Here is a 24,512-nt window from a genome sequence, read left to right on the forward strand (position 1 = left end):
CGTAAACACTTAGGCATCTCAAACTTCTACTACCAAATAATTTTCCAGGGATTCCACCAATTTGCAGAAATACAGCTAAGTTTCCATTCCATATTGAACAGAACTCAAATATTATCATTTCTTCTTTTAAAAAAACTTTCTGTCTCAGTAGACAAAATGATTAAACATATCACTGTTTCAAGTAAGGAACTCAATGGCTTCTGATTTATTAAAACATTAGTGTTGATGTCATTCACTTATTTGCCAACTATCCTGTTAATTTGTAAGCTTTATATAAAAAAGAACTATTAAAAAACATTTATTTATTTGGGCATGTGATTTCATGAATTTTTACCCATACATGGGGAATTTATCAATTGTAACCCTTAAGATTTTTCAAATTTCTTCTGATCACATTTAGACTTATTTATACACATAAAAGTTGAATGTGTTTTACACTGCAAGCACAGTGACATCACAAATAAGCTGGCAGTCCTAAAACAGACCTTATTCTCCACTCCTCCCTTTCACCTTTCTCTGTGTGTCTTTCTTTGTCTGTCTTTTCTCGCACTATCTCTTGCTATTCTTTGTGCTTCACTGCTCCCTCTCATCTCTGTGTTTGTGTGTGTGTGTGTGTGTATGTGTGTGTGTCTGTCTGTCTGTGTGTTGTTTTTCTGTATTCTGCTACTATTTGTCTTATTATCTCTCTCTTGTTTTCTCTGTCACCTGTATGACTGTGCACTCATTGCTCTCTCTAACCCCTGTATACGTGTGTCTGTCTGTCTGTCTTTTGGTCTCTTGCTACTCTATGTCTCAATCTGTCTCTCTTGCTTTTCTCTCTGTGTTACCTGTATGACTGTGCATACCAATGCTCAGAAAAAGAATACTTTGCAGATATCCCGTTACCTGAAGAATTTTATTGTTTGCATATACTTCAAGAACAGTCTAAATATTAAAAAGTTATGAAAGAGAAAATTCCTAAGCATATATAAATAAAAATAATTTTGAAGTACATTACGCATAACACAATTTACCATTGTAGCCAATGTAACTGTGTAGTGCACGGTGTTAGGTGCGTTTATTTTGTGCAGCTGTGACCACTCCTCATCTGCAGTATTCCATCTTCCCAAACGGAAAGTGGGTGCTCATTAAACCAGATAGGTCTGTTCCCAGTTCCCTCAAGAATCACCACTCTCACTATGAATTTGTCTATTGTAGGTATGTCACTTAAATAAAATTATGGAACGTGTCCATTGTGTCTCCCTTCCTTTTAGTCTTTTATTTTTAGTCTTAAATTTTGCCTATGTTGCAATGTTGCTATTCTTATCCCTTTATAAGAATGACTAATATTCCATTTTATGTATATACACTTTCTATCCATTCATCTGTCTATGCACATCTGAATTCTTGCCACCTCTTGGATACTGTGCATAGTGCTGCTATCGATATTGTAACAATGATAGTCTTCTAAACAGTATACTTAGCTATTACAAATACAGATGTTGAATTTGTTTGAAACAGCAATGTTAGATATATTATAAAATTATAAAGTCATTTCCTGAGGCATACTTTGTCCTATTTATAAGTAAATGAATACAATCTATGTGAACACAATATGAAGTTTTTCATGCAAATGTGATGGGACAGTGTTTAATAGACAGAAGTAAAAGGAGTAGCTTAACCAAGGAATGTACTTTGGTGATGAAACCACTTACCTAGCATATACAACACAATGGGTTCAATCTCTAGCCTGGCATAGAAATAATAATTATGCCATGAATTGGGCAATGCAGCTCAAGTCCAACTGACATGTTGTGGTACTACTCAAGATGTGTCTCCTCCTTTGAACCGAAGAGAACTCAAATATGTTTGAGGCACACAATAAACTAGTACTTTATTCCCAACTTTATTTGTTTCAGAGAATCAGAAATGCTTAAAGAAAATCACACCATGAAGTGTAAGTTTACCCTCACAGGATTTACAGACCATCCTGAAATGAAGGCCCTTCTGTTTGCGGTATTCTTTATCATCTATCTGATTACCATGGTAGGGAATATGGGCCTAGTGATTCTGATTTCCAGAGAACGTTCTCTTCACACCCCAATGTACATCTTTCTGGGCCACCTGGCTCTCATAGATTCTTGTTGTGCTTGTGCTATTACCCCTAAGATGTTGGAGAACTTTTTCTCTGAGACTGGAATAATTTCTCTTTATGAATGCATGGCACAGTTTTATTTTCTGTGCACTGTTGAAACTGCAGACTGCTTTCTTCTGGCAGCCATGGCCTATGACCGCTATGTGGCCATATGCAACCCCCTGCAGTACCATACCATGATGTCCAAGAAACTCTGCCTTCAGATGACCACGGGAGCCTTCATAGCTGGTAACCTGCATTCCATGATTCATGTGGGGCTATTATTTAGACTAGCATTCTGTGGGACTAATCAAATCAACCACTTTTATTGTGATATTCTTCCTTTGTACAGACTCTCCTGTGTTGACCCCTATATCAACGAGCTTGTGCTGTTTGTCTTTTCAGGCTCTATCCAAGTCTTCACAATAGGCTGTGTGCTCGTATCTTACCTTTACATTGTTTTAACAATTTTCCAGATGAAATCCAAAGAGGGAAGGGTGAAAGCCTTCTCCACCTGTGCGTCCCATTTTCTGTCTGTTTCACTATTCTACGGATCTCTTTTCTTCATGTACATTAGACCAAATTTGCTAGAAGAAGGGGATAAAGATATACCGGCTGCTATTTTGTTTACAATAGTGGTTCCCTTACTAAACCCATTTATTTATAGCCTGAGAAATAAAGAAGTAAAGAATGTCTTGCAGAAAATTCTGCAGAAAAAAATAATCTCAAGGAATTTTAGACAAGCATCTGCTATAGTGTAAAAACTCAATTCAACAAAAGCATCACATGAAGGAAGTTACACAGGGGAAATGCTTTGGAAACTTTATGCAAAAATGTTAAAGTCCATAACGCTCTCTTAAGCAGCGGTATGCAGGGTGGAAATATAGGTAAAATATCACATTGGGATGGATCTTAAAAGAAAATAGGAAAAATGAAAAGTAAACTTTGAAATTCAAATATCCAAACAGTCTGCTGCTAGACTCGTGGCCTTCATCCATGTTGGGGACAGTAAACATCCAAAAGACAACAAGAACTTGCAGCTAAAATATAAACTTCGATCATATAAGCATTTATAATCAACTCATTTGAATAGCTTGGAGCATGAGCACTTGGGTAAGCTACAGGACATTAGAACCTGTGAAATGTCACCAGATTAAGCTACTTAAAAGCAGGAGCAACAAAATTTTGGTAGGTGAAGATGGGGAACTCTTCTAAGAACATTAGGTGAGTACTACTCTGTTGAAGATGGATTAAATATAGAAATGGATGCATGCCACAGAGGTGAACATTGTGTGTGTATATCAAAGTTCTTTTCAGACTAAATGGCTAATTCAAATTGTTAATTTTTAGAGAGGCTGGCCTTAAAATGTTTTTTATTCTCATGTATATGTACATAGTTTCAATAAGACAAAATTCTAGACAATTAAACCGTATAAAAAAATTTGAGAAGTGTCAAATAATTAAGCCAAAATTTTCTGTACCTCCTCATGAGAGATGAGGAAGGGGGATTTAACAGTGGAAATAGTACTTTGTGGCTATCGTATGTGCACACAAAAAAGTATTGGGGAAATAAAATGTGAATAGGGATTATCTTTTAAAAATCCTTTTTGTGAAAAATAGCAAAATATAGAGTAGAAGTAGAATCTATTGATACTAATGTGTCATCATAAAATAACCATTTTCCAATTATCACAACACACATTTGTTGAGATCTTGCCATGTGGAATGTGTGATTAATACATCAGTCAATCTTGTTAACAGAACAACTGCCAGTAATTTTGTTACTAACACTGTATCATAGATGACACATATCAGGTAACACAAAGTTCTTCCTTCCCCCTGCTCTCTTGATGCTCTGGAGTCACAGCTAAATGCCCAGAAATAGTTGTCACAATATAATAGTCAATACACCCAGCCACCAAGGGTGAAATATAGGGGGAAAACAAAAATATTTCTAGTACTCTAAACTCATGAATAAGTAAAACATCTTGTGTCTATAAAGATCTAGGAAAACTAATGTAGTATTTTTCACTTATATATATTTCAGGATTTTCTTGGTCATTTGAAATTAAACACAGCAATTTAGGATTCATCCAATGTCTATCTGAGCAATGTGTGTTCTACTTTTTTTCATAAACTATAACAAAGCTATGGTGATCAATCTGAAATATGCTGACAGAAAAATAGACACAAAATATCGAAATATGGAACAGTATCCCTAAATAAACCCATGCACTATTGAGCAATTTATTTTGGATAAAGGTACCAAGAGCATACAGTAAGGATATACTAGTCTTCCAGCAAATAGCATAGGAACTGCTGAATATTCACATAAATTCCGTTTAAATTGGGTCATCTCATGCCATGTATAAAAACACAAATACAAATGAGTTACCTCATTAGATGTAAGTCCTAAAACCTGGCAGAGAAGGAGAGAGAGAAAACACAATGGCATTTCTTCAGACAATGATTTTCTTATGACGGCAAAAGCATGCATGATAAAGATTAGTAAAATTGAATCAAATTAAAAGACTTATGGATATAAAATTCTAGTTAAGAGTGAAGAGGAAGACAAACAACTCAACAGTGAGAAAATGAATGCTTTGCGACACACCTGACAATGGAACTGAATAAAAACAGCTCAAAGGGAAGGATGTGAGGGCCAAGTAAATGTATTAAAGATGCTTTGTGTCAACAAATATCTACTAGGGAAGGGAAAAGGACAGAATGGAGTTAAGGTGTAGAAAAGATAAGAGAAAGTGAACTGGAAAGAATGTAGCGGGAAGAGTGTTTTATCCTGACAAGAATATAAATTAATATAGCCATTTAAGAAATTAATGTGACACACAAATTCATGAAGTGTTCCATAGTTTTTCATCATCCTTAGTCATCAGAGAAATACAAATCAAAACAACCCTGAGATTCCACCTCTCAGCAGTCAGAATGGCTAAGATCAAAACTCAGGTGACAGCAGATGCTGGCAAGGATGTGGAGAAAGAGGAACACTCCTCCATTGTTGGTGGGATTGTAAGCTAGTATAACCACTCTGGAAATCAGTCTGGTGGTTCCTCAGAAAATTGGACATAGTACTACCTGAGGACTTAGCAATACCAATCCTGGGCATATACCCAAAAGATGCCCCAACATATAAAAAAGACACGTGCTCCACTATCTTCATAGCAGCCTTATTTATAATAGCCAGAAGCTGGAAAGAACCCAGATGCCCTTCAACAGAGGAATGGATACAGAAAAGGTGGTACATTTACACAATGGAGTACTACTCAGCTATCAAAAACAGTGACTTTATGAAATTCTTTTTTTTTCTTTTTTTCGGAGCTGGGGACCAAACCCAGGGCCTTGCGCTTGCTAGACAAGTGCTCTACCACTGAGCTAAATCCCCAACCCCTGACTTTATGAAATTCTTAGGCAAATGGATGGAACTAGAAAATATCATCCTGAGTGAGGTAAATCAGATCACAAAAGAACACACATGGTATGTACTCATTGATAAGTGAATATTAGCCCAAAATCTTGGAATATCCAAGATACAATTCACAGACCATATGAAGCTCAGGAAGAAGGAAGACCAAAATGTGAATGCTTCAGTCCTTTTTAGAAGGAGGAGCAAAATACTCATGGGAGGAAATACAGGGATAAAGGGTGGAACAGAGAGATTGAAGGAAAGGTCATCCAGAGACTGCCCCACCAGGGGATCCATCCCATATGCAGCCATCAAACCCAGTCACTATTGCTGATGCCCAGAAGTGCTTGCTAATAGAAACCTGACATAGCTGTCTCCTGAGAGGTTCTGCCAGAGCCTTACTGATACAGATGATGATGCTTGCAGCTAACCATTAGACTGAGCACAGAGACCGCTAAAGGAGTTTGCAACCCCATATGAAGAACAACCAGACCCCCCAGAGCTCCCAGGGACTAAATCACCAACAAAAGAGTACACATGGAGGGGCTCATGGCTCCAGTTGCATATGTAGCAGAGGATGGCATTGTCTAGCAACAGTAGGAGGAGAAGCCCTTCCTGTGAAGGCTCATTTCCCCGTGTAAAGGAATGTCGGGGTGGTTAGGTAGGAGCAGGTGGGTGAGAGGGAGAGCATCCTCAGAAGCACGGAGAGAGGCGATGGGAAAGGGGGGAACTGGAAAAGGGGATAACATTGTAAATACGTAAAATATCCAATTAAAAATGGGAGAAAAAGAAATTAGTGTGGAGGACACCAAAAATGAAAAAGAGAGGAACAGATTCCCTGGGAACCCAAAGACCATTCCAGTCATCCAAGGCTGACAGAGAAGAAAGTAGGTCAGTGTAGCAGGTAGGCAAGCACCAGTTCTTCACTCTCTCTTCTCCTCCTGATAAGCAATCCCCCAGTCTCAACACCAGCTCTGTAGTAGATAACCTCTTTTGTCCTCTATTTACTTTCTGGCTTTATTGCCAGAGAAATAAATAGACCTTTGTGGAACACCGTGCTTTCCTCCCCTCTGATGATGCTCTCAATCCCCCACCCACCCCACCTCCGCCCTACACCAGTCTAACACATCTCCATTCCTAAACTCCTACTACCTAGAAACACATTTTATCCAGAACCCCTAGTGGTCGCACCTAAAGGGATCCCAGAAAAAAAAATCTAAGGAAATTCTGCAAATGAAAAGCTTAGGAACTCAAAAGGAACCAGATCTCTGGGCATAGAAATCAGCATCTCAATACACAGTGCCCCAAACTACCCCCCAACAAATGAGAAGAATCTCAGGCATTGAAGAACAATAGAAGAAAAGTTACCTCAGTCAAAAATAATTATTAAATCTTAAAACACTGACACAAAACATTGAGATGGCATCACACAACCACCACACGTCCTAAGAACAAGAGAGGGCAGCAGGGACCACAGGACAAAACACCCACCTGTTTGGTTTCAGACCCAAGGAACTGAGGTATATATTTTACATATCAAAGCAGACCTGTCCTCTGTTCTGTTTTATAAAAAAGAAAGAAAGCCAGGGATGTGTTTGGTAGAGGCTCCATATGGTGAGGTGAGGTGGAGGGATGCCTCTGTGGACCCATGCTGAGGCATCCCTTGAGATTGAGGTACCAGTTACACAAGTGTATAGTATGAAATAGTTTATTTAGGACAAGGGAAGAGGAGTTGGGAAAAAAGGAAGTAGAGATCAGGAAAACAGAGGGGGGAGAGAGAGAGGAAGAGGAGGAGGAGGAGAAAGAGAAGGAGGAGGAGGAAGAGGAAGAGGAGGAGGAGGAAGAGGAGGAGGAGGAGTAGGGGAAGAAGCTCCTGTGAAAGGGGCTACCTGCCCCCTCCTCACTCTCCTCTCTTTCTCTCTTCCCTCTCTGTCCCTCCTGACCCCATCTCTCTCCCTCCCCTCTCCACACGTTTCACTGACCTACTTTCATGGCCTGCCTCTAGTCGTTGTCTTCTTCTTTTTCTTCTTCTTCTTCTTCTTCTTCTTCTTCTTCTTCTTCTTCTTCTTCTTCTTCTTCTTCTTCTTCTTCTTCTTCTTCTTCTCCTCCTCCTCCTCCTCCTCCTCCTCCTCCTTCTCCTCTTCCTCCTCCTCCTCTCCCTCCTCCTTCTGTTGCTTCTTCTCCTCTCATTCTGCTGTTGCTCCTCCTCCTCCTTGTCCTCCTCATTTTCCTCTCTTTCTGCATGCACTCTCTCTCTTCCAGCTCCCCTCTCTCTCCCATCCCATGGCAACTCCCCTGGCCTCCTTCACAGTGCCAGTGAACTCACCAGAGAGCAGTTTTCCAATAAACGTGCAATTAATCTAATCTGGCTTGAATTGCCTCATTTCAATGGCAGGAAGATAATTTATTAAGACAAGACTGGATATTGTAAGGGACTGAAAATTGCTGAAGGAAGACCCCAGAAACAGAGAGTATGCAAAGACAAAGAACATTTATTCTGCAGAAACAACCACAGCATGTAAGGGTTCTTATAGGTTTTTATAGGTCTGCATGCAGGCCTTCTTAAAGAGAACTGGCGAAACTCTCTAGGAGAATTATGTAATCCAAAATTTCATTTGTGAGTGTGAGGGGGTCACAGGTTGCCAGTGGTCTGCTTTCCTTTGCCATGAATCTTTAACCACAGGATGAGATAGGACTGCCCAGCACATCTGGCCCATCCTGGGATAAGATATTTCCCCATTTTGTGGATATCCCCAGACTGTTCTTTGGGAGGAGTTTTTATGACCTTGTTTCTGGATTTTATGGTCTATTCCTGGAGCTGTTGCCTTATGGCCTTCTTTTTTAAATCAGACTTGGCCCTTAAATGGAAACAAATGGGGTTTATGTCATCATCTCATTATCATTACCTAGAATTACAATCTTCCTAAACACAGATGCCTGGACCAATTACAGCCAGAGCGATGTCTTCAATAGAACCCAGCAATCCTACCAGAGCAGACTGAGTACTGTAATACAGCTGAACCGCAAGAAAAATACCTTAAAATAGCCATTGTGAATATGAGTGATGGCCGTAAAGAAGAAATGAATGATGCTTAAAGAAATCAATGAAAACATAAACAAACACTGGAAGGAAGAGAATAAAACTTCAAAATCTGAAATTGAAATAAAATCAAGGTGAAAAATACAAACTGATGAAAATCAGGAAATTAAAACTTTGGGAATTTGAACAGAAATGTCAGAGCAACACTAATAGAATACAAGAAAAGGAAGAGAGAATCTTGGGCATTGAAGACACAATAGAAGAAATAGATACTTCAGCCAACGAAAATGTTAAATCTAAAAAACTCTTGGCATAAAAACCAAAGGAATCTGGAACTATGAAAATACCAAATCTAAGAATAATAGGAAGAGACGGAGAAGAAACCGGGGTGAAAGGCACAGGGGAAAAAAATTAAACAAAATCATAGAAGAAAATTTCTCTAACCTAAAGAAGATATCTAACCATGTACAAGAAGCATACAAAATACCAAATAGATTGGACCAGTACATAATAATCAAGACATTATATGTACAGAACAAAGAAAGAATATTGAGAACTACAAGGATGATAAAAGGACCAAGTAACATATAAAGGTAGACCTATTACAATAACACTGAACTTCTCTCTCAGTGGAGACAGGAAAAGCCAGAAAGTCCTGGACTCTAAGAAACCACAGATGCCCACCCATTGTATAAATTATTGTCACTGAAAAAACTTTAAGGCACAAAGGGCAATCCATAACAATACCAAATTTAAGCAATATTTAACTAAAACTCCATCTCTACCAAAGACACTAGAAGGAAAATCCTAACCTAAAGAAATTAACCACTCCTCCCCCCACCCCCAAAAAAACACAATAAATAAATAATCCCAGGCCAAAAATACGAAGGAGGAAAAACACAAAACAACAACAAAATAACATGAATCAACAAACACACCTCATTAATATCTAATTCCACAATAAAATGATGCAGAAAAATGGAGTTGATGCCAAACCAGGCTTCATTCTTCTGCTGCATCCAAGTGACACACTTTAGCATCAAGGATAGACATCACTTCAGAAAAGAGAATGGAGAGATAAAAGATATTTCAAACAAATGGACCCTAAGAAGCAAGCTGTTATAGCGATTTTAATATCTGAAAAAGAATATGCTTTATGCCAAAACTAGTCAGAAGAGATAGAGAAGAACATACATATTCAAAGGGAAAGTCCACCAAGAGGACATTGCAATTCTTAACATCTATGCACCAAATACAGGGGCACCCAAGTTCATAAAAGAAACACTACAGTAACACACTAAATCACACATTGACCCTCACACACTGGTAATGGGAGATTTCAATAGCACATTCTCGCCAATTAGCAGGCCACTCAGAAAAAACTGAACAGAGAAATGCTGGACCTAACTGATGTTATAACCAAATGAACCTAATGTATTTCCAGAGCATTTCACCCAAACACACAAAAAATATACCTTCTTCCCAACTCCTCATGGAACTTTCTCTAAAACTGACCATCTACACTTATATACAAAGCAAGTCTCAACAGACAAGAAAATTGCAATAACACTCTTTGTGCTATCTGACCACCATGATTGAAGCTGCAGTATCAACAAAATATAATAAAATTGAACAATATAGTTTTACAGAAACAATAAAATCCTTACAAACGTGGAAAAAGAGCAACTTACTACTGAATGAAAATGGGTCAAGACATAAATTCAAAAAGAAATTAAAGACTTCCTAAAATTGAGTGAAGATGAATACACAACATATCCAAACTTGTGGGACATAATGAAGGCTGACTAAGAGTCAAGTTCACACCACTAAGGGCCTACATTAAAAAACATAAAATAAAATAATTGAGATATTTGCTAGCAACTTAACAACACCACTGAAAGCTAATGCAAAAAAGAAAAAATCACATTCAAAAGGAGTAGACATCAAGAAATGAAATAATCAGACTCAAAGTTGAAATCAACAACACAGAAGCAACAACCAAAAGAAAAATAATAAATGAAACAAAGATTCCTTAAAAAAAATCAATAAGATTGAAAACCCTTCCCCAACGTAACTGAAAGGTAGAGATAGAATATCTAAATTAAGAAAATTAGAGATGAAAAAGGAAAATATAACAATAGACACCAAGGAAATCCAGAGAATCATGAGGACATACTTTCAAAACCTGTACTCCACCAACTTGGAAAATCTAAAAGAAATGGACAATTTCCTCAATACCTATCACTTACCAAAGTTAAATCATGATCAGTTAAGCAATTTAAACACTTATAATTAATCCCTAGTGAAATAGAAGCAGTAGCTGAAAATAATCCTACCCGCCTCCTCCCAAAAAAGAAAAAAGAAAAAGAAAAAAGAAAGAAAGAAAAGGAAAAGGGCTAGATGGTTTTAGTGCAGAATTCCACCAGACCTTCAAAGAATTAATGGCAATAGTTCTCAAATTATTTCACAAACAGAGGCACCATTGCCCACTTTGTTTTATGAGATTACTGTTGCCCTGATACACAAAAACCCAAGAAAGAAAGATAATTACAGCCCAGTTTCCCTTATGAATACAGATGCAAAAATTTTCAATAATATACTTGCAAATAAATCCAAGAATGCATCAAAAAGACTATCCACCATGATCCAGACATGAAGAAATGGTTCAATATATGTAAATGAATAAGTGAAATTTACCACATAAACAAACTGAAAGACATAAAATGCATAATCATTTCATGACAAAATCAAATGCCTCTTCATGTTAAAAGTCCTAGAAATATTAGAGAGACAAGGAACATACTTCAACGTGATAAACACAATTTATAGCAAGCCTATAGCCAACATGGAGACTTAATGGAAAGAAACTCAAAGCAAATCCACTAAAATCAGGAACAAGACAAAGTTGTTCACTCTCTCCATACTTATTCGATATATATAGTACTTAAGACTGAACTGGAGCTAGACAACAGAAGGATATCAAGGTTACACAGATTGAAAAGGAAGAAGTCAGAGTATCTTTATTTGCAGATGATAAGATATTATACATAAGTGACCCTAGAAATTCATCAGGAAACTCCCAGAACACTATTAACAGAGGCACTAAGAGCAACAATTAATAAATGGGATCTTATGAAACTGAAAAGCTTCTCTCTATGAGAAAGGTCATCCTTCCAACAAAGCAGCAACCCACAGGATAGGAAAAGATTTTCACCAATTACTTTATCCTGATAGGATAATGTCCAAAATATATAAAGAATGCAAAAAAACCCTAGATATCAACAAAGCAAACAACCCAATTTTAAAATGGGATGCAGATATAGATAGAAAAATCTCAAAGAAAGAAAGGAAGGAAGGAAGGAAGGAAGGAAGGAAGGAAGGAAGGAAGGAAGGAAGGGAGAGAGAGAGAGAGAAAGAGAGAGAGACAGAAAGAGAGAGAGAGAGAGAGAGAGAGAGAGAGAGAGAGAGAGAGAGAAAGACAAAAGCTGAAAAGCACTCAAAGAAATGACCAACATCCTTTATCAGCAGGGAAATACAAATCAAAACTACTGTGAGATTTCATCTTATATGCTTCAGAATGGCTAAGATCAATAAAAACAAATAACAGCTTATGCTATAGAAAATGTAGAGCAAAAGGAACACCCCTCCATGACTGGTGGGAGTGCAAACCTTTACAGCCAATATAGAAATCACCTTTAGAGGTATTGTTATGGCTGCTGTTTCACTCGTGCGTCAGTAGGTGGCAGAGAGGAGAAAAGCTGTGTCTACAATGAGTATTCTGACCTGTGACTATCTGAATGATTAGTAGTCTAACATTCCCTGAAAAAGATAAGCCTGAGACAACCACCAGTCTGGTGCTTTGCAGGCCTGGATGGGCCCCAAGGGTGAGAAGCAAGCTGGAGACTAGAAGAACCATGGCTGGAACCTCAGTCCCTGGGCAGGAGTGAGCCCTAGAAAGATGAACCTTGCATGGGCCCAAGATGACCCCTGCCTGATGCCATAATGTACAAGTGGGGTACAGCACCCTGAGACTACTCCTGAGATGACCCCAGACATTCAGAAGACCCTGGGTGCCACTAAGAGGAGCATATAAGTGGTGGAGAAATGGAAGAAAAAGAGAAACAGAAGGATGTAGGCACAATGAAGAGAGGTAGAACTGGAGACTCAAAGTTAATGAGAAACATCAGCCTGATGTGTGTAGCTGGTGATGCTAACTGGGTCCATGGTTGGATCCTGGCCTATGCTGCCACCAGGAGCCACATGTGGATCCATGGCCCTGCAGCAGCAGGGGTCTGCTCCTACCAAATGCCAGGCAGACTTCCCTGGTCTTGGCTGCTGCCCAGAGAACATGTTAATGTCTGAGGACTGTGCAGAGCTGGCCCCACCCCTCACCTGGGCACCGTGAGAGAGTTAGCTCTGGGATCATGATGGATGACAGGAGAGTTGATCCTGCCCATTGCTAACTGCATTATTAGGGAGAGCAGAGAGTACTCCCCTAACCACCACCCCCAAGCACATTGTGAGGGTTGTGGGTGGCCAGTCCCAAGGGTATGAGTGTTAGAGAGCTGACCCTGACACTCATCTCCTGAATGGTGGCACGGTTGTGAGAGAATACCTTCCTCCCTGCCTGCCACCTGTGGTTCTGAGAGCAGGAAAGTTAGCCCTGTCCCTCAACAGAGGAAGAACTCAAGAGACCAGGCCCTGTACCTTGCCTAGGCCACACACAGTAGAGCTGAACCAAGGGCGTCAGCATGAGAGAGCTGGCCCTGCAACTTGTCTACCATGTGGCAGCATGGGTAAGAGAGAGAGATACCATACCCCACTCTCACCCCTTGCCATCTACAGCAGACAGGAGAACTGGCCCTGGGGTCATGGAAGCAGGAGAACTGACCCTGCCCCTCATCTGCTGCAGGACTCAGGAGAGCAGGCCCTGCACCACATACCTTCACTGACCATCACAGTAGAACTGGCTCTGGATAAGGAGGCTGCAGGTAAGCTATCCTGAAAGGCATGAATAGAGAAGGGCTGGCCCTGCCTCTGTTTGCTGTGTGGTAGAACAGATGAGAGACAGATGCCCGTTTTCCCTCTCTTGTCCCTTGCCATCTACGGCAACTAGAAGATCTGGCCCTGGGGTCATGAGAGTGGGAGAGCTGAGGTTGCAGGAGGTTGCTGGTGAGCCATTCCTAAGGTCATGAAAGTAGGAGAGCCAGTAGCTGACCAGCTCAGATACTTCTCAGGCCCAGATTCAGGGCTTTGAATTAACCCACTCCAATATCTACCCCACTGATGACTTGCTGAAGTACATGAAAAAGTCAGTCCAAGATCCAAAACTGCAGAATTTCCATGACACAGGGCAATAACAGGAATTCTGAGAGAAGTCCCAGTGAGATTCTAGTATTGATAGAGTAGCAGAAGTCAGAGGCCTTGTACCAGACTAAGGAGTCATTGCAATGAAGATCTGCAAGGGAAGAAGTGTAGACAAAAGGGTATATTGAGGGACACACTGTAACACACTACAGCTTCAAGAAGGACATTTTTTTCCTCTGTTGAGGATTGAGATTACAAGGGTTAAGAATGGGTATGAAGGGAATGGGGAGATGAGTGGAATTGGGGTGCATGATGTGAAATTCACAAAGAACCCAAACGTTTTCTTAAAAAGATATCAATTAGAGAGCCCCTGGGCAGCACCCCACGAGCGAACCTGAGCCTCGGAACCACAGGTAAGACCAAATTTTCTGCTGCAAGAAAGCTGCCTGGTGAGCTTGGGACACACGGAAGCAGAATTTCTCTAGGACCAGGCACGTTCTGTGTTTACCGGAAGTACCACACCCGCGGATCCAGGCCCGCAGCAGCTTTCTGCTCCCAGACCCGGTGAGAGAGAGACCCAACTGCCTAGTCAGGTGGGCACTCCTGAGGCTGCAGAGCGGAAGAGACCACCAACACTGCTCACCCCTGCCCACATCCCTGGCCCAAGAGGAAACTGTATAAGGCCTCTGGGCTCCCGTGGGGGAGGGCACAGGAGCGGCAGGACCCCTGCCTGAGACACCGCCTGAACCTGAAAGAAACAGACCGGATAAACAGTTCTCTGCACCCAAATCCCGTGGGAGGGAGAGCTAAACCTTCAGAGAGGCAGACAAGCCTGGGAAACCAGAAGAGACTGCTCCCTGCACACACATCTCGGATGCCAGAGGAAAAAGCCAAAGACCATCTGGAACCCTGGTGCACTGAAGCTCCCGGAAGGGGCAGCACAGGTCTTCCTGGTTGCTGCCGCTGCAGAGAGCCCGTGGGCAGCACCCCACGAGCAAACTTGAGCCTCGGGACCACAGGTAAGACCAAATTTTCTGCTGCAAGAAAGCTGCCTGGTGAACTCAAGACACAGGCCCACAGGAACAGCTGAAGACCTGTAGAGAGGAAAAACTACACGCCCGAAAACATAACACTCTGTCCCCATAACTGACTGAAAGAGAGGAAAACAGGTCTACAGCACTCCTGACACACAGGCTTATAGGACAGTCTAGCCACTGTCAGAAATAGCAGAACAAAGTAACACTAGAGATAATCTGATGGCGAGAGGCAAGCGCAGGAACCCAAGCAACAGAAACCAAGACTACATGGCACCATCGGAGCCCAATTCTCCCATCAAAACAAACATGGAATATCCAAACACACCAGAAAAGCAAGATCTAGTTCCAAAATCATTTTTGATCATGATGCTGGAGGACTTCAAGAAAGACGTGAAGAACTCCCTTAGAGAACAAGTAGAAGCCTACAGAGAGGAATCGCAAAAATGCCTGAAAGAATCACAAAAATCACTGAAAGAATTCCAGGAAAACATAAATAAACAAGTAGAAGCCCATAGAGAGGAGACGCAAAAATCCCTGAAAGAATTCCAGGAAAACATAAATAAACAAGTAGAAGCCCATAGAGAGGAGACACAAAAATCCCTGAAAGAATTCCAGGAAAACACAATCAAACAGTTGAAGGAATTAAATATGGAAATAGAAGCAATCAAGAAAAAACACATGGAAACAACCCTGGATATAGAAAACCAAAAGAAGAGACAAGGAGCTGTAGATACAAGCTTCACCAACAGAATACAAGAGATGGAAGAGAGAATCTCAGGAGCAGAAGATTCAATAGAAATCATTGACTCAACTGTCAAAGATAATGTAAAGCAGAAAAAGCTACTGGTCCAAAACATACAGGAAATCCAGGACTCAATGAGAAGATCAAACCTAAGGATAATAGGTATAGAAGAGAGTGAAGACTCCCAGCTCAAAGGACCAGTAAATATCTGCAACAAAATCATAGAAGAAAACTTCCCTAACCTAAAAAAAGAGATACCCATAGACATACAGGAAGCCTACAGAACTCCAAATAGATTGGACCAGAAAAGAAACATCTCCCGTCACATAATTGTCAAAACACCAAACGCACAAAATAAAGAAAGAATATTAAAAGCAGTAAGGGAAAAAGGTCAAGTAACATATAAAGGGAGACCTATCAGAATCACACCAGACATCTCGCCAGAAACTATGAAGGCCAGAAGATCCTGGACTGATGTCATACAGACCCTAAGAGAACACAAATGCCAGCCCAGGTTACTGTATCCAGCAAAACTCTCAATTAACATTGATGGACAAACCAAGATATTCCATGACAAAACCAAATTTACACAATATCTTTCTACAAATCCAGCACTACAAAGGATAATAAATGGTAAAGCCCAACATAAGGAGGCAAGCTATACCCTTGAAGAAGCAAGAAACTAATCGTCTTGGCAACAAAACAAAGAAAATGAAAGCACACAAACATAACCTCACATCCAAATATGAATATAAAGGGCAACAATAATCACTATTCCTTAATATCTCTCAATATCAATGGCCTCAACTCCCCAATAAAAAGACATAGATTAACAAACTGGATACGCAACGAGGACCCTGCATTCTGCTGCCTACAGGAAACACACCTCAGAGACAAAGACAGACACTACCTCAGAGTGAAAGGCTGGAAAACAACTTTCCAAGCAAATGGTCAGAAGAAGCAAGCTGGAGTAGCCATTCTAATATCAAATAAAATCAATTTTCAACTAAAAGTCATCAAAAAAGATAAGGAAGGACACTTCATATTCATCAAAGGAAAAATCCACCAAGATGAACTCTCAATCCTAAATATTTATGCCCCAAATACAAGGGCACCTACATATGTAAAAGAAACCTTACTAAAGCTCAAAACACGCATTGCACCTCACACAATAATAGTGGGAGATTTCAACACCCCACTCTCATCAATGGACAGATCATGGAAACAGAAATTAAACAGTGATGTCGACAGACTAAGAGAAGTCATGAGCCAAATGGGCTTAACGGATATTTATAGAACATTCTATCCTAAAGCAAAAGGATATACCTTCTTCTCAGCTCCTCATGGTACTTTCTCCAAAATTGACCATATAATTGGTCAAAAAACGGGCCTCAACAGGTACAGAAAGATAGAAATAATCCCATGCGTGCTATCGGACCACCACGGCCTAAAACTGGTCTTCAATAACAATAAGGGAAGAATGCCCACATATACGTGGAAATTGAACAATGCTCTACTCAATGATAACCTGGTCAAGGAAGAAATAAAGAAAAAAATTAAAAACTTTTTAGAATTTAATGAAAATGAAGATACAACATACCCAAACTTATGGGACACAATGAAAGCTGTGCTAAGAGGAAAACTCATAGCGCTGAGTGCCTGCAGAAAGAAACAGGAAAGAGCATATGTCAGCAGCTTGACAGCACACCTAAAAGCTCTAGAACAAAAAGAAGCAAATACACCCAGGAGGAGTAGAAGGCAGGAAATAATCAAACTCAGAGCTGAAATCAACCAAGTAGAAACAAAAAGGACCATAGAAAGAATCAACAGAACCAAAAGTTGGTTCTTTGAGAAAATGAACAAGATAGATAAACCCTTAGCCAGACTAACGAGAGGACACAGAGAGTGCGTCCAAATTAACAAAATCAGAAATGAAAAGGGAGACATAACTACAGATTCAGAGGAAATTCAAAAAATCATCAGATCTTACTATAAAAACCTATATTCAACAAAACTTGAAAATCTTCAGGAAATGGACAATTTCCTAGACAGATACCAGGTATCGAAGTTAAATCAGGAACAGATAAACCAGTTAAACAACCCCATAACTCCTAAGGAAATAGAAGCAGTCATTAAAGGTCTCCCAAACAAAAAGAGCCCAGGTCCAGACGGGTTTAGTGCAGAATTCTATCAAACCTTCATAGAAGACCTCATACCAATATTATCCAAACTATTCCACAAAATTGAAACAGATGGAGCCCTACCGAATTCCTTCTACGAAGCCACAATTACTCTTATACCTAAACCACACAAAGACACAACAAAGAAAGAGAACTTCAGACCAATTTCCCTTATGAATATCGATGCAAAAATACTCAATAAAATTCTGGCAAACCGAATTCAAGAGCACATCAAATAATCATCCACCATGATCAAGTAGGCTTCATCCCAGGCATGCAGGGATGGTTTAATATATGGAAAACCATCAACGTGATCCATTATATAAACAAACTGAAAGAACAGAACCACATGATCATTTCATTAGATGCTGAGAAAGCATTTGACAAAATTCAACACCCCTCCATGATAAAAGTCCTGGAAAGAATAGGAATTCAAGGCCCATACCTAAACATAGTAAAAGCCATATACAGCAAACCAGTTGCTAACATTAAACTAAATGGAGAGAAACTTGAAGCAATCCCACTAAAATCAGGGACTAGACAAGGCTGCCCACTCTCTCCCTACTTACTCAATATAGTTCTTGAAGTTCTAGCCAGAGCAATCAGACAACAAAAGGAGATCAAAGGGATACAGATCGGAAAAGAAGAGGTCAAAATATCACTATTTGCAGATGATATGATAGTATATTTAAGTGATCCCAAAAGTTCCACCAGAGAACTACTAAAGCTGATAAACAACTTCAGCAAAGTGGCTGGGTATAAAATTAACTCAAATAAATCAGTTGCCTTCCTCTATACAAAAGAGAAACAAGCCGAGAAAGAAATTAGGGAAACGACACCCTTCATAATAGACCCAAATAATATAAAGTACCTCGGTGTGACTTTAACCAAGCAAGTAAAAGATCTGTACAATAAGAACTTCAAGACACTGAGGAAAGAAATTGAAGAAGACCTCAGAAGATGGAAAGATCTCCCATGCTCATGGATTGGCAGGATTAATATAGTAAAAATGGCCATTTTACCAAAAGCAATCTACAGATTCAATGCAATCCCCATCAAAATACCAATCCAATTCTTCAAAGAGTTAGACAGAACAATTTGCAAATTCATCTGGAATAACAAAAAACCCAGGAGAGCTAAAGCTATCCTCAACAATAAAAGGACTTCAGGGGGAATCACTATCCCTGAACTCAAGCAGTATTACAGAGCAATAGTGATAAAAACTGCATGGTATTGGTACAGAGACAGACAGATAGACCAATGGAATAGAATTGAAGACCCAGAAATGAACCCACACAGCTATGGTCACTTGATTTTTGACAAAGGAGCCAAAACCATCCAATGGAAAAAAGATAGCATTTTCAGCAAATGGTGCTGGTTCAACTGGAGGGCAACATGTAGAAGAATGCAGATCGATCCATCCTTATCACCCTGTACAAAGCTTAAGTCCAAGTGGATCAAGGACCTCCACATCAAACCAGACACACTCAAACTAATAGAAGAAAAACTAGGGAAGCATCTGGAACACATAGGCACTGGAAAAAATTTCCTGAACAAAACACCAATGGCTTATGCTCTAAGATCAAGAATCGACAAGTGGGATCTCATAAAACTGCAAAGCTTCTGTAAGGCAAAGGACACTGTGGTTAGGACAAAATGGCAACCAACAGATTGGGAAAAGATCTTTACCAATCCTACAACAGATAGAGGCTTTATATCCAAAATATACAAAGAACTCAAGAAGTTAGACCGCAGGGAAACAAATAACCCTATTAAAAAATGGGGTTCAGAGCTAAACAAAGAATTCACAGCTGAGGAATGCCGAATGGCTGAGAAACACCTAAAGAAATGTTCAACATCTTTAGTCATAAGGGAAATGCAAATCAAAACAACCCTGAGATTTCACCTCACACCAGTGAGAATGGCTAAGATCAAAAACTCAGGTGACAGCAGATGCTGGCAAGGATGTGGAGAAAGAGGAACACTCCTCCATTGTTGGTGGGATTGCAGACTGGTAAAACCATTCTGGAAATCAGTCTGGAGGTTCCTCAGAAAATTTGACATTGAACTGCCTGAGGATCCAGCTATACCTCTCTTGGGCATATACCCAAAAGATGCCTCAACATATAAAAGAGACACGTGCTCCACTATGTTCATCGCAGCCTTATTTATAATAGCCAGAAAATGGAAAGAACCCAGATGCCCTTCAACAGAGGAATGGATACAGAAAATGTGGTACATCTACACAATGGAATATTACTCAGCTATCAAAAACAACGACTTTATGAAATTCGTAGGCAAATGATTGGAACTGGAAAATATCATCCTGAGTGAGCTAACCCAATCACAGAAAGACATACATGGTATGCACTCATTGATAAGTAGCTTTTAGCCCAAATGCTTGAATTACCCTAGATCCCTAGAACAAACGAAACTCAAGACGGATGATCAAAATGTGAATGCTTCACTCCTTCTTTAAATGAGGAAAAAGAATACCCTTGGCAGGGAAGGGAGAGGCAAAGATTAAAACAGAGACTGAAGGAACACCCATTCAGAGCCTGCCCCACATGTGGCCCATACATATACAGCCACCCAATTAAACAAGATGGATGAAGCAAAGAAGTGCAGACCGACAGGAGCCGGATGTAGATCGCTCCTGAGAGACACAGCCAGAATACAGCAAATACAGAGGCGAATGCCAGCAGCAAACCACTGAACTGAGAATAGGTCCCCTGTTGAAGGAATCAGAGAAAGAACTGGAAGAGCTTGAAGGGGCTCGAGACCCCAAAAGTACAACAATGCCAAGCAACCAGAGCTTCCAGGGACTAAGCCACTACCTAAAGACTATACATGGACTGACCCTGGACTCTGACCCCATAGGTAGCAATGAATATCCTAGTAAGAGCACCAGTGGAAGGGGAAGCCCTGGGTCCTGCTAAGACTGAACCCCCAGTGAACTAGTCTATGGGGGGAGGGCGGCAATGGGGGGAGGGTTGGGAGGGGAACACCCATAAGGAAGGGGAGAGCCGAGGGGGATGTTTGCCGGGAAACCGGGAAAGGGAATAACACTCGAAATGTATATAAGAAATACTCAAGTTAATAAAAAAAATAATAATAATAAAAAAAGATATCAATTGGGGGCTGGAGTGATGGCTCAGCTGTTAAGAGCACCCGACTACTCTTCCAGAGGTCCTGAGTTCAATTCCCAGCAACCACATGGTGGATCACAACCATCTGTAAAGAGATCTGATGCCCTCTTCTGGTGTGTCTGAAGACAGCTACAGTGTACTTATATATAATAAATGAATAAATCTTTTTAAAAAAGATATCAATCTTGTAATTCTTCAGGAAGATGAGAAAAGCTCAGATTACCCAAGATACAACCCACAGACCACATGAAGATCAAGAAGAAGGATATCCAATGTGCTTCAGTCCTTCTTAGAACAGGGAACAAAATTATTCATAGGAGAATATGGAGACAAAGTTTGGAGCAGAGACTGAAGAAATGGCCATTCAGAGACTGCCCCACCTGGGGATCCAAGCCATATCATGCAGCCACTAAACCCAGACAATATTGCTAATGCCAAGTACATGCTGACAGGAGTCTGATATAGCTGTCTCCTGAGAGGCTCTGCCAGACCATGACAAATACAGAGGCGGATGCTCACAGCCAACCATTGAACTGAGAACAGGGTCTCTGTTAGAGGAGTTAGAGAAAGAATAGAAGGAACCAAAGGGGTTGTGAACCATCAACAATACCAATCAACCAGAGCTCTCAGCGACCAAACCAACATCCGAAGAGTACGCATGGACAGACCCATGGCTCAAGCTGCATATGTAACAGAGGATGGCCTTGTTGGGCACCAAAGAGAGGAAAAGCCCTTGGCCCTGCCAAGGCTGGATCCCTCAGCGTAGGGAATGTGAGGGCTGGGAGGTGGGAAGGGGGGATAGTTGGGTGAGGAAAAGGGGACAACATTTGAAGTGTAAATAAAAATATATCTAATTAAAAAGAAAAGATCCAGCTATACCACTGTTGGGTATATACCCAAAGGACAATTCATCCTACCACAAAAAACCCTGATCATTCATGTTCTTTGTGGCTCTATTTATTTTTTATTGTTCATTTTATGTATATGAGTTCATTGTAACTGTCTTCAGACACACCAGAAGAGGGCGTCAGATCTCATTACAGATGGTTGTGAGCCACCATGTGGTTGCTGGGATTTGAACTCAGGACCTCTGGAAGAGCAGTCAGTGATCTTAACCACTGACCCATCTCTCCAGCCCCTGTGGCTCTATTTATAATATTATTTATTGGAAACAATCTAGATGGTCCTCACCAGTAGAATGCATAAAGAAAATATGGTACATTTACACAATGGAGTATAAAAATGAAGTTTGTAGGCAAATGGATAGAACTAGAAAAGAAATCATCCTGAGTAAATAATTCTGAGAAATCAGTCTTAGACCCAGAATGAAAAATATGACTTATATTTGCTTATACGTAAGTATTAGCTGTTAAGTCAACAATTGGGCAACTACAATCAGGAAAAGCACAGAGGTTACATATAAAGTAATGAACCACAAGAACTAATAGATCTCCTTAAGAAAGAAATAGAATATATAGTTTTGGATTGGTGGGGGGCACTAGAATGGAAAGATAAAGTAGGGGGAGGGGTGGTGAGGTAGAGAATATGGGGAGAGACAGCTAAAACAAAGGGCTATTTGAGAGATTGTATTGGAAACCTACTACAGTAGAAGTTCCTGAAATATATACATAGATAAAGGTGATCTAAATGAAAGTGTCAAATAATAGGGGAGAGAGAGCTTCAACTGACCATCTTTTATAATGAAATGAAGCTTCTAGTACTGTATTGGGTCACATATAATGAAGTTTTGGCCAAAGGGGTGTCCTATGAGAACCCCTAACAACAGAAGCTTGTTACCAAGACAATAGCTTGCTCTCCACAAACTGATGGCTCTCCACAAACTGTGAAAACACCTACACAACTAATGGAACATGAAATCAAGCTGGTGCTTTTTCCTTGTTTGTTTTAGTCTATTCTAATAAGGGTGTCTTTGTTTTATTATTTTATTATCATCCCTTATATGCCTATTCATTATGTGGTTGTTATGTTGTTGTGGCTGTTCTATTTTTTGTTGTTGTTTTGAAACAGGGTTTCTAGGCATTGTTCTGACTGTCCTGAAATTCCAGACGGTCCTCATACTCACAGAGATCTGTCTGATTGTGCTGGGATTGAAAGCCTGCACGACGAGGCAGCACCTGCTTGTTTTCTAGTGAGAGTTAGATCCAGACTAATGAGGGAGTGGATCCAGACTAGAGAGGAAGAGGGGAGTAACTGGGTGTAGTAGTCAGATGGGAAGTCAGCTGTAATCGAGATGTATTATTTGAGAAAAGAAAATCAATTTTCAACAAAAAAAAATTTAAATAAAAAAAGACAAATAGAAAAAGACAGATAATTCAGCAATTCCGCTCTGAAAGTGGAATGTACACTTGTATGCCAGAAATGAGATCGGCAACTTATAAAATATCTGCACACACATTACATTATGTGTGACTGCCAAGATATCCATAAGTGTATGAGCCAGCAAAGAGTGGTATGTGAAAACAAATCGACATTATTCAGTCTTCAAAGAATATGGTCGTTTGCCACATCATTTGTGAAATTGAAGGACATTACTAACAGTGGGCAATGTGAAGACAACTATTATGTGATGTACAATTAGAACTTTTATCCAACTCACTGGATAGAAAGACTACCAAGGACTGAAAGGCGGAAGCTAGAAAGATATTGCCCAAATGTTACAAATCCTCGGGTCCACAAAAGTAATGTTGCTTACTTTCTTGTGCATCAGGGTGAACATATAACAATGTAGTATATATTTGGAAGTTACTAAGAGATTTTGAATTTCTTCACCATAAAAAAAATAATCATCGTAAATGTGAGTCAACAAATATAATCATAAACTAGATTGAGCCATTTCAAATTACACATATACTAAAATATAACATAGCATAAATATATTCATTTTTGTTGATTAAAAGGCAAATACATAAAATAATGATAATCGAAATAATGATTATCCACATCTAATATGACAACCCACATCCCAAATAAAGCATTGATAATATGAGCAATCATGGGAAAGGGGGCCTTTTCCAACATTTGACCCCTGCTTCTTCTCCACTCTCTTCTGCTATGACTCTCAGATCCTCTGTAAATCTTTACTATCCTTAAATGTACAATTGTTTCTCCTCACATTGTACTTTATATGCAGATTAGTGATAAGAATAAATAAGAGAAAATCAGATAAATAGAAACTAATTCCCAGACCTTCAGATTGTTAAGTGCTAGGCATTTGCTTTAATCTCTTGGTCTAAAAGGATACAGTATTTCAATTCCCTATGTCAGTAATGTTAAGAACATTGGGTTTCCAAGACTGCAATCTAGTATCAATACCAAGTAAATCTGCTTAGAATTAGTTTAAATATTTAAACCATCTTCTACTAGTGAAATGAATACTGTCATTGATCTCTTTCTAGAAATGTTCTCCTAATTGATCAAAGGAGCAGCATTTATTTTTGGATCTTATTTCAAAGCTGACATCCTTTAGGCAAACCACTGGCCTCTTCAGGAAAATCCAGGTGAG

General features: G+C 39.9%; 1 non-coding gene and 1 pseudogene across 1 annotated transcript; both read left to right on the plus strand.

The window, feature by feature from the left end:
- Window positions 1-1,822: 1,822 nt before the first annotated feature.
- Window positions 1,823-2,874, plus strand: Or5k1-ps1 (olfactory receptor family 5 subfamily K member 1, pseudogene 1; annotated as a pseudogene).
- Window positions 2,875-12,262: 9,388 nt separating this feature from the next.
- Window positions 12,263-12,391, plus strand: LOC120095756 (small nucleolar RNA SNORA17). The gene has a single exon (XR_015633809.1). It is a non-coding gene; the product is annotated as a small nucleolar RNA SNORA17 (small nucleolar RNA).
- Window positions 12,392-24,512: the final 12,121 nt, after the last annotated feature.

This window comes from Rattus norvegicus, chromosome 11, assembly GCF_021556685.1.
Source record: "Rattus norvegicus strain SHRSP/BbbUtx chromosome 11, alternate assembly SHRSP_T2T, whole genome shotgun sequence".
Taxonomy (NCBI): Eukaryota; Metazoa; Chordata; class Mammalia; order Rodentia; family Muridae; genus Rattus; species Rattus norvegicus.